Source organism: Phalangium opilio, unplaced genomic scaffold, assembly GCF_054372755.1.
Source record: "Phalangium opilio isolate 3A_F unplaced genomic scaffold, DU_Popi_V2 ptg000391l_1, whole genome shotgun sequence".
NCBI classification, from domain to species: Eukaryota; Metazoa; Arthropoda; class Arachnida; order Opiliones; family Phalangiidae; genus Phalangium; species Phalangium opilio.
In genome coordinates, this window is record NW_028324235.1 from 268,825 (window position 1) to 284,891 (window position 16,067).

The 16,067-nt window shown below is 38.6% G+C and overlaps 1 pseudogene; it reads right to left on the reverse strand.

Moving 5' to 3' along the window:
• Positions 1-5,130: 5,130 nt before the first annotated feature.
• Positions 5,131-5,743, reverse strand: LOC149594037 (uncharacterized; annotated as a pseudogene).
• Between the last annotated feature and the right edge of the window lie 10,324 nt (positions 5,744-16,067).

Here is a 16,067-nt window from a genome sequence, read left to right on the forward strand (position 1 = left end):
ATTATAGGACTTCTGGGGGCCCTGAATTTATTAAAATGGAAAGGAGAACAGAACGTTAATTTATTAAAACTGTTTAAAACTAATGGAATAAGGATGGAAAGATTTATTTTTTTAAGAGATAACACAATGACTGAAAAACGTTTTCTTAAATTCAAGGGATAATGAAATGACTGAAAAAACCTTTTCTTAAGTTCAAAGGATAATGAAATGACTGAAAAAACATTTTCTTAAGTTCAAGGGATATCGAAATGGCTATTCTATCATTTCTTAAGAACCATTTCTAATGTTCGTTGGACAAAAAATCGTTGCGAAACCATTTCTTAAGTTAAAAGAATAAAATTTGTAGATTATTCAAAATGGAACGTTAGTTCATTAAAATGGATTAAAAAGAATGGTTTTATGGATGAAATTCATTTATTTTTTAGTGCGAGAAATTTCTATGAAAAATTAATATGGTGATGGAGTTCGAGTCGAGTCTCGAGTCCTTAAAAAAGCTCTTATAGAATCTCGAGTCGTGTCTTTTAATTGGTATTGAGTCCTCGAGTCCTTAACTCAGCTTAAGAACTAGGTTTCAAGTCCAGTGTCGAGTCCTGATAAATTATATCAAGTCCCACTCGAGTCCTATTAAATTAATTCTATTAATACTAACTTTAATTTAATTTACTTAATTTTACATAAAATAATACAGGAATTATAATAAATTAATTTCTAATAAGAATAAATTTTACTCATAAAGTATAAATCTCACGACGAAAATGACGCGGAGTAACAATAATTTTAACTTTTGATTCTGGTTTGCTTAACTCCTTTAGCTGAAGTCAAATTTTTGAACAATCACCTGTCTATTCTAAACTTTAAATTGATTAAACCCCCACTAGATGCGGCGCTGTACTTAAAATTCAGGGTGACAAAGTGAATATTTTTGGACTTGATAAGGCGTCAAGTCTCTGTTCGAGTCCTCCTCGAGTCCAATAGTGAAGTTTTTAAGGACTCGAAATAATTTTCAAGTCCTAAAATTTTGATTTTCGAGTCTCGAGTCGAGTACCTACAAGCACTCACAAGCACCTACAAGCACTCACAAGCACCTGGAGCAAGTACCTACAAGCACCCGGAGCAAGTATCTACAAGCACCCGGGGCAAGTACCTACAAGCACTCACAAGCACCTACAAGTACCCGGGGCAAGTACCTACAAGCATCCGGAGCAAGTACATACAAGCACCCGGAGCAAGTACCCACAATCAACCGGAGCAAGTACCCACAATCACCCGGAGCAAGTACCCACAATCACCCGGAGCAAGTACCCACAATCACCCGGAGCAAGTACCCACAATCACCAGGAGCAAGTACCCACAATCACCCGGAGCAAGTACCAACAATCACCCGGACCAAGTACCTACAAGCACCCGGGGCAAGTACCTACAAGCACCCAGGAGCACCCGGGACAAGTACCTACATGCACCCAGGGCAAGTACCTACAAGCACCCAGGAGCACCCGGGACAAGTACCTACATGCACCCAGAGGCACCCGTGGCAAGCACCCAGGAGCACCCGGGGCAAGTACCTACAAGCACCCGGGGCAAGCACCCAGAGGCACCCGTGGAAAGTACCCACAAGTACCTACAAGCACCCACAAGTACCTACAAGCACCCACAAGTACCAACAAGCACCCAAAAGCACGCACAAGTACCTTCAAGCACCCACAAGTACCCACAATCACCCGGAGCAAGTACCCACAATCACCCGGAGCAAGTACCCACAATCACCCGGAGCAAGTACCCACAATCACCTGGAGCAAGTACCTACAAGCACCCTGGGAAAGTACCTACAAGCACCCGTAGCAAGCACCCAGGAGCACCCGGGGCAAGTACCTACAAGCACTCGGGGCAAGCACCCAGAGGCACCCGTGGCAAGTACCCACAAGTACCTACAAACACCCACAAGCACCCACAAGTACCTACAAGCACCCGGAGCAAGTACCCACAATCACCCGGGGCAAGTACCTACAAGCACCCACAAGTACCTACAAGCACCCACAAGTACCTACAAGCACCCACAAGTACCTACAAACACCCACAAGCACCTACAAACACCCACAAGCACCTACAAACACCCACAAGCACCTACAAGCACCCACAAGCACCTACAAGCACCCACAAGTACCCACAAGCACCCACAAGCACCCACAAACACCCACAAGTACCCACAAGAACCCGGACAAAGCACCTACAAGAGCTCAAACGCCATGTTTTTCTTGCTTAAAATCCCTCTAACGGCTTGAATCACGACAAGTACGCCGTAAGTCCAATTAAAAAAATTAGGGCTAAAATGCGTGTCTCTAACAGTGGTAAAGCGCCGTAATTCCAATACCCAAAACAACGTAAGTCAAAGTATGTGTTAATAATGATAAAAATCAATACTTTAACTTAATTTATCTTAATGAAAGTAAGGGAAGGCACATCTATGGACTGTTATCTTTCATTTAAGATGGTTCCCAAACGTAACGAATGAATAGTTTTCTTTATACACTATCTCAATACGCGCTTAAAACTAATCGTTCAAAAATCCCAACGGTTTTTCCAGTAGCCGCAGAGCTTGTTGGGAAAAGACAACCCGTATGACGAACCTGATTGGTTCCTTAAACTGCGTTCAGTCAACTGTAATCGATAAAACCGAAGTCTTATAGTATACGACGTTGACATTTATGGTTAATATTCCTGAACGCAGGTTACAATATTCAGTGCTGAACATAACACAGCACTGTTTTTTGTCTTTGGTTGATGGTGGGTTTGTGGGAATTTGTGCAGACAACCTTTACTTCGATGGAATCGAGGTGGTAAATATTATGGTAAAGCATCAAATTAATTATATTGTTGACGTGTCTTGACTTATATATCAATTTTCTTAATGTTGTGAACGAGAAAATATGGACGAAAAAATCCCCAGTGAGAGGTAAGGAAGAAAACCATTTCTTTAAGAAATATTATTTCGATTTAAAATATTGTTAGTTAAGCCAAGGCTTATGAAATAATATATTGTTTGTAATGTTTTTTTCTTATAGATCAGGGCCATTGTCGGACGTCACAAATGAATTGAAATTACCAAAAGGGAATTGGACGAAGCTATTAAAAGCCATTCCACTCAGCTTTAGTGATAAGATTATCCATGATCACCATAATGCGAGGAAAAGTAGCAAACACAAAATTAAAGGGTATCGCATGTTTAAAGCGAAGCGAGTTACAAATGAGTTTATTTCACTTGAAAGCTCGAAAAACATTACACATGTGAAATCAAAAGTACATGCTTCGTTCAATGCGCATAAAATATACAATGTACATGTTGCGTTAAATGCAAAGAGTGGAGATGTCAAGGCTGGATGTTGTGATTGTAAATCGGGAAGATGTGGTGTATGTTGATATGTAGCTGCGACTCTGTGGTTTATCCTGGATTGTACTTTAGAACGCTTAACATTCGTACCAAATGACGTCTCCCCCACTGATGTTGCCCAGAAATGGGGTAAGTTAAACGTTAAAAAAACGTTGTCTACGACACGTTTCAGTATTTTACATTTCTTAAAACACAACCCTGGGGAGAAGAAAAGTACCAAGAGGGTAAGAAAGATGTGCGTTTGTAATTATATATCAGTAACTCGGGGATCAAACGTGGCTGGCGATAAGGCGCAAATTAAACGTTTGGCGGAAGAATTTAAATCCATGAAAAAAAGGCCAATGTGGCAACAAATATTAATGGAGACTCAATATACTCCGTTGGATTTCTAACCAATAAAGTACACAAATAGCATCGAAGTTCCTCCTGAAGAGCAATCATCATGTGATTTTGGTAGAATTTCATTACCGGTCCAAATAATCCAAGCGAAGTTAGAAAATGAAGAAATAACATTTCGCGAATCATTAATGGTTTCTACGGATGACTGTCAATTAATTGAGGAAAAAACGAGAGATCAAGCTGCATCACAATTGTGGAAAGCTGAAAGACGCGAAAGGCTGACAGCGTCACATTTTGGACAAATCATCAAGAGGCGTGCTAAAGTAACTGACAAATTTCTCAATAGTTTGAGGGGTGGCGCTGATATAAGTCGCATGAAGTATGTCAAAGAAGGAATTGAAAATGAAGAGAAGGCAAAAACCAAATACTGCAACTACAAGAACCAAGAAGTGCAGGTTTTCAACGTAGGATTAGTTATCAATCCAGGTTTCCCAGTCTTCGGAGCCTCTCCTGACGGGTTGGTGTTTGATGAAAAGGAGAAAGAATTTGGCCTCTTGGAAATCAAAACCCTATCAAAAGCTAAAGAACTCGGGATGACTATTAGTGAAGTGATAACTAAAAAACTTAACAACTGTCTGAAAAAAGATACATTGGGGAAAATAATCTTGAGTCCGACGCATAATTTTTATTATCAAGTGCAGGGTCAATTAGGGTTAACAGGACTATCCTGGTGCGACTTTGTTGTTGACAGTGGTGATGATATTTTTTGTCAAAGGATTACGTTTGATTCGGTTTTTTTCTTTGAAACGATGCTTCCGAAACTGGAAAGGTTTTACTTTCAACATTATTCGACATCTGAGTTACCTGATTCTCAATATAGTGTTTGTAGTTAAATTTATTAATTCAAACTACGCTAAGAATGCTGACTGTATCGAAATGTTAAGTTTAGTTTTCTTTATTTATTGTATTTATGGCGCAATATGGTTTATTTTGCCAATATTTAAGAATTAAGATAACCAAGTGTACCTGATGTTTTGGTTTAGTTTTTTAGTTTGACTGTACCTGATTTTAGTTTTCGTTATTTGTTATTTTTATAATTTCAAATCACGCGATGAAACTTTCATTTTATTTTACAACGTGTAGGAATAGGTTCCTATGACGATTGCAATTTGCAAACGTCTGTGATATTAATTATTATTGTGGTTTTGTAAAGAAATGTTGATAGCCAAAGTAGTGGGGCACGATGCAATAATGTCTTGTAGTCCTAGACTTGCTTTATAAAATTGAGTATCAATTGGGTAGCAATAACTAAGTATAAGAGTATAATTTTGAACATTTTCTGATCTCAAAAGCAAATTTAAGTCATGAAAACAAAAATCACATGTACGTTACTTTATTGTGAAAAAGCAATTAACAATTTGACACACAATTAAAAACTGTCATCAGTAACTGTTGTGTTTTGTTCGTTTCTGTTCAGAAGTGGTTCGTTTATAAAGTTTAGCAAATAACAACATACAACCCAGATTTTGTCCAAACTTGCAGCCATAGAATTGGAAATGTATATTTCAGGATTCTAAAATTTTTCAGTTCTTTGATGACTCTCTCAATGTGTATTCTTACACTGGCAATGTCTCTTGTTCGTTGTTCTTCAATGGCGGACAGCTGTTTTTTGTCCCCTAAGAAAGGAGGCATATTTAATTCTACCCCTTTCGCAGCTAGAATGTCGTGGATCAAAAAACCTCTATCTCCCATAACAGAGTCTCCATTTTCTAATAGTTCGACGAGCCCACTATTTGTTGTCAATTCTGTGTCTGATTCTCTGCCCGGAGCCAAAGGGGCGACAAAAGAGACAAAACCATTAGGAGTTGCTCCAATCAGCCCTTTCGCGGTAGTATGTCTCTTATAATTAGAATATGTATCACACTGGGTACCGTTATCTGAAGGCCTTTCGATAAAAAATTCGGTGCAATCAATTATAACGCGGGTAGTTGGGAACTTCTCTTTGAATTCTTGAGGCATGTACTTATTTACGATATCTTTCGATGGCAAAATTGGAATGATAGTTAGTTTTCGGTATAGTAGATCCAACCATGTTGTTATGTAATTGCTAACAGTCGTGTGTGAAATGTTAAAACGGTATGCTAAGTCTTTGTTTAATAGCCCAACTCTCAATTTACAGAGAGTTAGAAATAATTGTTCCCTAAATCTTAACGCCATTGACCTCCCACGAGATGATTCATTCCTATCTGCGGATCTTTCGTACCCTTTGCCATTGTTGTAAAGAGAAATTGTTGATAATTCAGGCTCAATCTGATGATAGAGAACATTGAAATCTTCTACACATGAAAATCCGGTGTAAAATTTGAGGAAACCTTTTTTAAGTGACACATTTTCCAGTGTGAATGTTTGTTTTTGGTTCTCTTCTTCTTTATTTTTGACAGCCTCTTGCAGACGAATGATCTCTCTCTTTAACTGATTATTCTCCGTCTCGAAAAATGTTACACTCTTTCGAAGTTGCTTCAACTCCTCTGTTAATGTTTTCTCATTCTTTCGCATTAAATCCATCCGATTTAGAAGTTGAACCTCTTTACTTACAGGAATGCAGTATGTGTGTTCTAGAAACAATTAAGTAAATATACATTTCCACTCTTATTAATATCCTTCGAAATATAACATACCCAAATGAACCAAATTGTCGGAAGCTGGGCATGCTGATACTGCAATTTTGCTTGGTGGATCAACCTCTACTGGCTCTATTCCGACGGTAACATCTGCTGCTATATTTAGTAACATTCCATGCGGATCCTCATCAAGCCTAACGATGTTTGAAATAAAAACAGTTCTGGCGAGATGATGATCCATTATGATGACAGGAACTTTGTCGTCATAGCTTTTTTTCCCGTTAGCATTGAAATGCAAGCCGCATACCATACTCCTTGATTTCGGATGAAATTGGATGTTTTGATTATCGTAACTCAGTTGTACTCTTGCAATCCATTCATTGCGAAGGCAAACATCATTTGGAAACTTATAAAATCCAATCTTATTGCTTGTCAAATCACGATGCGTACGAGAGAAACTATTGCAGTTGTTGGCGCAACATTTCGAACCACGTCTTAAGTTCCCCATTTACAAAATATCTCAAATATAATATACAATATTACGAGGGTAAACTCGGCATTAAGTAAAGATCGCTAAATCAACAAGCTTAAGCCTAATGTTTGGATTTTGGTCGAGCAGACGATATTATGATTTGGGAAATTGGGAGTGGAACTCGGGAGGTGAAAAATAACGTATTTCATTGGCCAAAGAACTGAACTGAACCGAATAGCCCTCTCTTTTCATCCCCCCTTTCGTGGCGGTTGGTCCTCTCAGCTTTTGACTGACCAGCTTGTTTTTTTATTTTAGGGTCTATTAAGGTCATTTTTCAAAAAAATCCCATGTTATCTCTATGGAACAATATAGTATTTTTAACCAATGTGTGATTCATTTTATGGATTGTAAAACCACCCTTAGCAACTTTTTTCTTTATAGAATTAACTATTAGTTAGATCTCTTTGAAATTTTAACCACAAAATTAGGGCCCAAATTTTAGTTTACTGGCAAAATTTCAAAGCAGCAAACACAATACGAAAAAAGTTATGGCCAATCAAAGAACCCTCCTTTAGCATTAGAGGCAGTATCAAGTCTTATCTAAGAGAGCGACCGCTCTCCTAGAATGAAAAATTCCGGCAACATAACATCATCCCTTAAAAGAACGGCCTTTTTCTAAAATTAAAGAAATTGTCAAAAAATAAATGATCTCTTATTTAAAATTAATTACCATTTATTACTGAACCCGCAAGGGATTGGTTCAACTAATCCCGTGGGGGCAAGGGGTTCTGGCTAGCAAATGCATCTAAAAATGGTGGCACAGTAGTCCTCGTTTTTAAGACCAATTATAATGCCAATTATTTTGTAAAAATATGTTTTTTTTATTTTTTCTCTTCCGCATTCAGATAGAGGACTTTCCTCAAGGTATGTGTAGAACGGTGATATTTCTTTAAACCTAAAATAAACTTTATTGATCTAAATTTGACATTACAACAACGGAAAGTGTGCCACCTAATGATTGAAAGCAGGACTCGTGGAGAAGTGGGAGCTAGCGATATCTGTTTAACAGCTTATATTCATAATCAAGTCAAATTAGGCGACGGGGGGGGCTTGTATCGGTCAAGATGCTACTCAATTCTTATTAGACTTTCAATTCTCTAATTAGCTTTCGTATCAGTTGGTTCTCGTTTGCTAAGGACACTCCGCGATGACGTCATCCTCTCCCACGCTGTCTAGCGTGGTTGATTGTTTACGTTGTTAAACATATAACCCTCATTTAGCTTTTAAACTGATTAAAACCACCGTATTCTTGTTATTTTTGACCACTAGGCTAGCCACTAGAGTATCAACTGGCAGAACCCTTGTCAAGCCGGCCGGTGGCTATGTTGTATCCTTTTTCGGACATCGTTTGATTCATTATTCAGCTCGGCATCTCGCCCTTGCAAAGTCTTATGATAAATCGCATCACTAGCATGAAGATCATTCGACATTTCTATTCTCCCCTTCACCTTTAAACTCCATTCATCATTGCGCTTAGAGCAGATGCCCAAAATTGACTCGTCATATATTTTAGTTCTAACAGGATATGCTAGCTTTTTCGCGAGATCCGTTTTCGAGACCCGTTGACCACAAAACAAGCAGTTTTCTTTAAAAACGAAATGACTAATTGTAGAGCGTAATTCTTTGCGCGACGAAGCGGAAGCGATTTTCTGGCTTTGTTTTATTTTCACGGGATTCGTAAAAGTTGACCGGCAATTATTGTGAATTTTTTGTCCCACTTCTAAATCATAATTAGGTACATTTCTCATCTTACAAGCATTTTTAATACTGAGTATGCCTTTCTCTGTTAAGCAACTAGAAGTTAAATCCGACACGACCTGCAAATTGCAAAAAACACAAATATCGCGATCCATTTTAAAGATAAAACTACTAATACTCGACTATTATATTCAGCCATTACATTGAAACCAAAACTAAAATTTCAGACTCGTGGGAAAATACTTTTTATGGTTTTTAGCATACCACGTGATATAGCCATGGCCAATGAGAAAAACGCAAGCATCATCGGAAAATCACCCTAGATTTACGTCTACACCTAACCGCGATTTTTAGGGGCTCATATATAGTCAGTATTTTCTCTTCGGACAAAACTTTGTTTAGGGGGTGTTACTCAAAGCTGAATATCTAAATAACCGCTGCTTTTTCGTAAAACAATGTCTGTACATGTTTTTTAGAGGAGAACAAGAGCTACAATTCTGTTATCGTAAAATGGTAATCGGATAATTAGAGCAGAAGTTTTTAATTAATTAGTCATTTTTACCCCCAAAAAGGGGTAAGAGTGGGGGAAGGAAGCGAGTTAAACTGAGAAAATTTTTTTTTTAAATCAGCTTATTTTTTTCATTAATAATCAAAAAAGAACAATTCTCTTGCAATTTGTTTGAGGTACCCCCTCTTTTTTCCGTATCTCGACTGTACTATTATGTATGTTTCTGCTTAGTGCAGATTTTGAAAATGTAAAACAGTTTCTTAACATTCTTAATTAAAATGAAGACTGAAGGAACAGATATTAATCAAAAATGTCTTGATTAGAATCAAGACCTAAAAAGTATCGATAAAACTGAGGTTATCACTTGTCTGAAGGATCAGATATTAATTTTTCTTTTTAATTGAAACTTAAATGCATGCTTAAGAAAAAACAACGTTACATTACCGTTTTCCGTTGAAATAAATTATTTTACTGGTAATCAATTTTAAAAATTTACTTATCTCGGCATTTCGACGACAATTCCATTATCCGAAAACATTTTATCATTACATTAATTATTTTTGGGAGATAACGTGTCAAAATAACATATAAAACAATAAAAAACTGTAATAGCGGTCGGTTTAGCCATGACAACAACATTTTAAAAGTTACAAGCACTATATAACCCTTTCGAGACTAACAGGACCTGAGCAAACTATAGCTTAACCTGCTACTAGTACGACCAGAGAGTATTGATGTAAACTGGAGTTGAAATTTCATCATGTGCGACCTGCGGCCCTGAAACTCTCTCATAGTCCCAGTGTGTGTGTAACATAATTTTTTCTCTGTTATCTGCCAAAATCAATCTTTCTAGGTAGTGCCGCCTCCTCACTTGAATTTTTCATGATATATTAAGGTTTGAACGAACAAAATTCTAGATTACTATTTTCACTACCATGTCCGTCTGCTACCTTGAACCAAACTTTCCTCTCTTTTTGCTGCTCATTACCGGTGCCATTCCCTTGACTTTCTGTTCGTTATAGCTACTACCATGAGTTTATTTATTTCAAACCAATATATAAAAAATGGATTCTTTTTCCTTTTGTGCTACTTAGAATTTACAAATGTATATAACGTTGTGCCGTGCCATATCAAATAGTCCCTAACCATTGTTAGAAACTATAGAGAGAAATTGGGCAGTAACACTGATCATGCCCTGAACTATGAGAAAGAACAATACGACGGTTGACTAAAGTACACTTGATATTACATCATTTTGCAAAACCGCGAGTAAAAATGTTTCTGTCCCTATTGAATTTGGCGCCATTGGTTTTAGAATAATTAAAATGTTCCACTGCGAAGCGTGCCGGTCACGAATGGGGATGTAACGTCTTTAGGAACCTTTTAAAACGCAAAATCATACACGTACTCTCCCAAAAGTATTTAATATAATGATAAAATGTTTTCGGGGAATGGAATTGTGGTCGAAATGCCGAGATAAGTAAATTTTTTGAAATTGATTACCAGTAAAATAATTTATTTCAACGGAAAACGGTAATGGAACGTTGTTTTTTCTTAAGCATGCATTTAAGTTTCAATTAAAAAGAAAAATTAATATCTGATCCTTCAGACAAGTGATAACCTCAGTCTTATCGATACTTTTTAGGTCTTGATTCTAATCAAGACATTTTTGATTAGTTTAATTTAAAATTGTTTTCAAGTATATAAGCTTATTATGGAAATCGGGTTTTTCTTCTATCTCCAAGCACTGGAAGGACTAACTTCCAGCCAATGTGCTTGAATTGAATACTCTTCGAGTAGAAATTTAGATAAATTCTCGTGTCGCGAAGAAAAGGCTTTAATTCGGCTTTGAATGATATATTTATGGTTTTTTCGGTTTGGATCCTTCTAAGTGTTCATTTTACTTTCCTTTCAATTTCAGTAATAACAAGTTGGGAAAACCAAAATATTACCTCTCCGTGTCGAGAAGATTATATAAACTTAAGTATCCAATAAAAACGTCGACCTTTTTGCCCTCATCCTTTCCCGCGCTTTGCGCTTCCGCATTTCATCCTTACTCTCAACATTATCTTCCTCCATTTTACATACAAAAATCAAATACTCACAAAAAGAAGCGGCAAAAACCTGCAGGCTCTTTACAACCACTTAATTTGACTTAATATCCAATTCCCAACAACAATAATATACCGGTAGTTTAATTGACAACCTACTAGCACCGAAATTCTCATTAAGAATGGCTCCCGCGGATAAAAAAGGGCAATTTTCAACTAGGTGGGCGTTATCTCATTAGATTTGAAAAATATCATTTGTTTTTTTACCAATGCCTAACCGTTTGGATTTTTTAAAGCAATCTTAGCACCAAAAAATATTTTTTGATACAAAATAAAGGTTTTATATTCTTATTAAGAATAAAACAAGATGATAAAAAAGGTGTGTCCTCTTGTAATTTTTTAAGCTTTTATCATGATTACTCTATACAGCAGTAACAAGGAGTATAAACCCATTAATGGAAGCAGTATTTTTTTCCGAAAAAATGTCGCTTATGTTTATCCTCTCTAGACTTCGCTAAAAACGTATTACTTTTACGTAAAATATTAATAGACAGGCAAGGATTCATACCATTAAAGAAGGAGCGCAATATTATCCATATTTTCATTTCATACACAGAGAAAAGAAATTATTATGTTTCTGAGAGGAGCTTCCCATTTTTGTTGTTGTTTTGAAAAATATATCGCAATGCACGGGCCTTGATAGATATAGGAGGCAATGAAGGGAATAAATCGCATGCACGGGCCTTGGTAGATATAGGAGGCAATGATAATCTCTTTCTTTGCACGAGAGGTTTATCTTTAATATTTAAATAAATATAATTATTTTTAATTATTTTAATCTTCAATAATTAACATTAATAATAGTTAAATCGTTTAAAATAAAGTTATACCTATTATCATCTCAAACTTTGCTAATATTGACGTTTAAAGTGAAGGGTACCCCTCTTGCCCACTTTCTTCAAATTTCGGGGTATATATACGATTCGTTTCCATTATAATAGTAAGGAAAAAGCGCAATTGCGAAAACCTTTGGTGGCGATCCCACCTTAGGGAGGCTAGACGTTTCTCGTAACCCTAGCTGATCGCCGCCTATATCCTAAAACCAAAAGATGATAATGGAGTAGAAGCCAATGATACAGATTGGTGTCTATGTGGAATAAACGGAAGACCAGTGGATGGTGGTGTTGGAAGCCAGTGTAAGTGCAGACTGGTGTCAATGTGGGATTGACATAGAACAGAAGATGGTGGTGATTAGAAGCCAGTAAGAACAGACTGGTGTCCGTGTGGGATGGACAAAGACCAGAAGATGGTGGTGTGAGAACTCAAGTAGAGGAGCCATTTCCGTGACTGTGAAAGCAGTTCGGAAATGGCGAACATGTTTGCTCCGAAACGCATACTGCGAACGCGGTCACGTGGGTATAACAACGGACAGACAGACAGACAGTCAGACAGACACACAGACACGGCCGTTACAGAACCTCTCCTGGACTACGTCACACGGAGAGGTAAAAATGGCAACCGGGGGCCAAGAAATAGGTAAGTAAAACTCGATTTCTTGCTAAACGATTCGTTTACAACTCAAATCAATTTTTAATTTCTTATTTTTGTTTTGTTGAAAAACAGATTTAATTAAAGTACCCTTTTGTTATAAGAGGGTCAAAGGAGAAATTGATAATAACTAAAATTAAGATTAAAAAAGTAACTTCTTTATATTGAGATATAAAAACACTGAACTTAACACCGACGCGGCACTAGTTATCGGATCGTGAGCTGATTAACCGAATGGCTAATAAAATGCTTTTTTAACTTTAATAAGTCTCTTTTGTAAAACTTAACATGGCGATAGAGTCGGGTTTCATAACGTAGCAATAATTAATTAGTTCGCACTAGACATTTCTTCGCGAAGGCATCTATTACAAGTCCCAAAGCTTTTGAACCTGGTACAGATCCAGCGTCGGCATGGAAGATATATAAGGAAGAATTTGAATACTTCACCGAAGCCGCCAAACTAAAAAAGGAATCGAATAAAACGCAAGTAGCCACGTTTCTACATATACTGGGAGCAGCAGGCAGACGAATCTATAAGACGTTAGACATAACAGAAGCGATCGAAGATCGAACTCTGGACATCATTTTGGCAGCCTTTGACAAGTACTATGCTCCTTATAAGACAGACATCTTTCATCAGTACGCTTTTATAACGGCCAGGCAAGCCCCTCACCAGACAGTCGACGACTTCTATACGGACCTCAAGACTAAATCACAAGCCTGTGAGCTCAAGGACTTACAGAAACCTCTACTACGTACCATGATAGTAGCAGGAATTAACGACGAAGAATTAAGGAAGCAACTTCTCAACAAGGGTAACATGCTAGACCTCGACATGGCTGTCCTTACATGCAAAGCTTACGAAATCGCCAACTCTCAAGCACAAGTAATGTCCTCATCCCAAGCATCCAAACCAACGCTTTCCGAACCAACGTCAGTCGATGCTATCACTCAGCGCATAACAGCACACAACCCACACCAGAGAACCCACTCCTTTCAACCTCGATCCACTCGACCTCTGCCATTCTCTCAACGATATCAACATCAAGGATATCAGCCTCCACCCCGTAAACCTAACCAAGAAGGATATCAACGACAAGGATCATCGTGTAGATTCTGTGGTACGCATCATGTACGCCGCCCTTGCCCGGCAAGGGATACCATGTGTCTTAAATGCCACACCAAGGGCCATTGAGCCGCAACCTGTCTCTCAGCCTTCCAACTTCAAACTCAAGACTTTAATCCATCAGACTTGCCCGCCATTCAGAGTTATTATGGGCAGCACCAGGTACAACCGCTTGATCATGACACTACTGATGGATATTACAACGATTTCCAAGACGACGACGGCACTTACCTCACATATAGCATCAGTCTACGCCCTCTTTGCCAACCGACTTCGATTCTTTCACATGATCTTTCGTGCCATACTACAACTTCCCGACCAACAGACATCGTCGATGATGAATTATACGACGACTTATACATTTACAACACTCGCCACAAATTCAAGGTGGACACTGGATCCCAGGTTAACATAATCACGAGCAAAATGTACGACGCTCTTCCCGAACAACCACCATTAGAAAAACTACTATACACAGTTTCGTCGTATTCTGGCCATTCCATACCAATTGAAGGAGTAACTCACCTCCCTAGTACTTCTGGAGTCGCTTGCTTACTCGAATGCCCATTTTACGGTACCTCACAAGACCGTACGCCGATACTTGGAGCACGGGCATCACAGCAACTTGGTCTCATTCATCGAACACTAACACCACTAGGAACACAGCCTCCGTCTTTTACCGCCAAGACAGCCCAGATTCATGCCACATTGAAGACGCCAACTCCCACCACTGCTCAGGAACTCGTCAATCAATATCAAATGGTCTTTGACAAGCTTCCGGCGGAATACGACATCAAACTTAAACCAAACGCAATTCCCATTACGTCCGCATGTCATAAAATCCCACACGCTTATCGTCAAGCCACGAGTGAAGCTCTTGCACGGATGCTCGAACAAGACATAATAATACAAGTCAATGAACCAACGGAATGGATACACAACATCGTCGTGGTTCCAAAACCTACGAGAAAACCCACATATCCTGGAGAAATTGTAAAGCAAGAAGTCCGAATCTGTCTCGACCCGCGGAATTTAAACGGAGCTATCAAACGCCAACCATATCCGCTCCCAACAACTCAAGAAATCTTTGCTGATCTGCAAGGTTGCAAAGTATTTACAGTCCTCGATGCGTAAAGCGCTTTCTGGCAGATTCCCTTAACCGAAGCAAGTTCCCGTTTGTGTACATTAGCCACACCACAAGGACGTTATCGTTTTAAACGCCTCCCATACGGTATTGTCACTGCGACGGAAATATTCCAACAGCAAATGCGAGAATATTCCCGGTACATCAATTTCGAAATGTACACATATCAACTGATGACTTCCTAATAGCTACATCGGATATGAAATCGCATCTACAAATACTTCAACAAGTCCTGGAGCGGGCTAAGCAACACGGCCTGCGTTTCAGCACACGGAAGATGCAATTAGCCGTCGGACGAATAACTTAAATGGGACACGTTGTAATGCAGGAAGGTGTCCAAGTAGACCCAAATAAAGTCGAAGCGATATGCTCCCTTCCGCCCCCACCTGACAAGAAAACTTTTCAAAGATTTCTGGGGATGGTAAATTACGTATGCCGGTTTATCCCAACGTACGCAGAACATACAGCTCCTCTTAGAGAACTTCTGAAAAGCGATATAATATTCGAATGGACTGAAACACACCAAAAGCATTATGACGCCCTTAAATCTCGTTTAGCGTCGGCACCAGTGTTAAGGTTCTACGACCCTAAACAGCCCAACGTAATTTCAACAGACGCCAGTCAATTTGGCGTCGGAGCCGTCTTCATGCAAAACCATCAACCAATAGCTTACACCTCGACAACGTTCACCGACACCCAAATGCGATACGCTCAAATTGAGAAAGAGATGCTCGCCATAGTCCACGCTTGTGAACACTTTGATTTCTACATTGCTGGAACCCAAGTAACGGTTCAAACTGATCATAGTCCGTTACTATCAATTGTCAAGAAACCGCTTCACCTACTATCACCGAGACTACAACGTCTTCTACTACGTCTGTTTCGGTACAATCCAACTCTAATTTACGTACCAGGGAGTCAATTGTATGTGGCAGATACTTTATCTCGGGCCCCTCAGCAACACCAAGGAATAAACACGGACTCGTTGGATGGACCACACTCTGCTCTCTATGCTGTGATAACACTAACTACAGCTAGTCAAGAAAAATATAAATCAGCCACAGACCTAGATCCTACATTAGCTCTTATACGGGAATACATCACTGAAGGATGGC